This window comes from Penaeus monodon, chromosome 29 (genome assembly GCF_015228065.2).
Source record: "Penaeus monodon isolate SGIC_2016 chromosome 29, NSTDA_Pmon_1, whole genome shotgun sequence".
NCBI classification, from domain to species: domain Eukaryota; kingdom Metazoa; phylum Arthropoda; class Malacostraca; order Decapoda; family Penaeidae; genus Penaeus; species Penaeus monodon.
Window position 1 is genome coordinate 9,083,150 of NC_051414.1, and position 1,914 is coordinate 9,085,063.

The 1,914-nt window shown below is 39.8% G+C and overlaps 1 protein-coding gene and 1 long non-coding RNA gene across 4 annotated transcripts in view; both read left to right on the plus strand.

Annotated features, from left to right (window-relative positions):
• The window catches only part of LOC119591933 (zinc finger and BTB domain-containing protein 7A-like), an 82,982-nt gene that overhangs the window by 36,261 nt on the left and 44,807 nt on the right, over positions 1-1,914 (plus strand). The window lies entirely within an intron of this gene.
• Positions 842-1,914, plus strand: part of LOC119591935 — an 8,918-nt gene continuing 7,845 nt past the window's right edge. The window contains exon 1 of the long non-coding RNA XR_005230385.1: positions 842-929. This is a non-coding gene — a long non-coding RNA (uncharacterized LOC119591935). The remainder of the gene's footprint in view (positions 930-1,914) is intronic.

A 1,914-nucleotide genomic window follows, 5' to 3' on the forward strand; every position in this document is an offset into this window, starting at 1 on the left:
CAACTGCCTTGCCATATGCCGCCGTGTCCGTTTGTCTATCCATGCCGAAGATGCCGCTACGAATACCGCTACTCGGACAACGGGATCTTTACTCATCACGAAGCGTCTCGCAGGCCTGTCCATTTAAAACAGATTGCAAAACTAGCTTCCTAAACTCTTAGACATTTACATATTCTGATTTAAAAGGCAATTTGAAATATATATATAATTTTTTGATTGACGACTAACAACTTTGTTTGATAAGGCATCTATATGTATAATCGTATATGTTTTGTATATATTTTCCTGACGGAAACGTGCCGGCATCTGCGGGTTGTTTCAAAGCGAGACATTGAAGCTTTCCCGTTAACCCTGTTAATGGATGCTGATTGCGGATTGAACATGATTAATAAATGTATAATTATAATCATCTGAATTCTAAATGTGACAGCTTAAAGATCTGTTTGAGGCCTAAGAAGGTGCCGTGACGAATGCGTTTGGACGGAGCACGCATGCAATCAACGCATGCACTGTACTGGCAATGTTTTTTTGGCTTCCTTGATAAATGTATAGAGAATTATGTAATTATTGGTGTAATGAGTAGCATTTTGAATCACGCCGCATGTCGACGAGGTCCATATTTGCTAATTTATCCATTTACCATTGTCATATTTTTATTCAAAATACCCATTGATTGCAAACTTTCTAAAGAGTTTGGTTTATCCCGAGAGAAATGAGTTACGACAGCGAATATAGTGTGTCGGATAAAAACTAAAAAGACGACTACAGGATAGAAGCTGTATTCTCCGAGGAAAGGCACACATTTAAGCTCAAATAAAGCTCAAAATACAGACATTGTTCGTCCAAAAGTCTCCCTCTCCCGGAAGACCTGCCATTGCTGCGGCCATTGTTGGAACCAAACAAACCTTCCCTCAGCCAGCGTTCGCGAGGTGCGTCGATTTTCATTCACCTTTTTCCACGCTACTGACTCTCCCTCGGCTACTATCATGACTCATGGCATATAATAGTTGATGTTTGGACTCCGGGTGCAAACCAGGCAGAGTTACAGGCGTGCAGGGGTTAGTGAAAAGGCTGCGGCATAAACCACGGCACCTTTGAACCTCAGGGAAAACCCATGAACAACTCGCTTTCCGGAAGATAACTGTCCTTTGTTCAGATTTATTATACTTTGCCGCGGGTGTTGCTCGTAGGCTACGGGGAGTGTTGAGAACGTATAAGAATTTGGTAACTGATATGACTTGGACGGCATTTTTGCAACATTTCTGGAAGGAACTGATGACATTTTTTGGTTGAACGGACAATGGAATCGTTCTGTCTTATTTCAGATTACAAATGCTGTTGTAGATCTTAGGTGCAAAGCAAGGAGTAGTGATTTTATGATAGAGGAGTAATGAAACTTCCATTTTAAGAGATTCAGGTTAACAGTTACAGATTGTGTTTATGTCAAGCACTGCATTTTGAACCTTTGGTATACTACCGGTGGCCTGCAGACTCTACATTGCTTATTTTGGCAAGATTGATCTATTTGACATCTGGTAGTTAGTCTTCAAAGCATGAACACATTAAAGCTAGTAGTTTTGATGTCCATTGTAAGTGTGTGTATTTGTTGTGTTTTTCAGAGTAATTGTAGGGTGTGAAGAGTAATTATTTGAACTGGGTACTTCACGGCCCACAACTGGATCAAAATTTGGGCACTATGCTTCTTGAGTGGTGACTCTTTCGGGAGTGTTGCTTGTGTGGCTGGCTCACGTGAACATGTGTGGTACCAATACGCAATGCCTATCCCATACAGTTATAATTAATATAAATAATATTGTGTTATTTGTATCATCATTTGATATTTTTGTATTTATATTTTGTATGATTTAATTTACTGGGTAAGAAAAGAATGCTGAGCATAGAAATAGTGGCTTA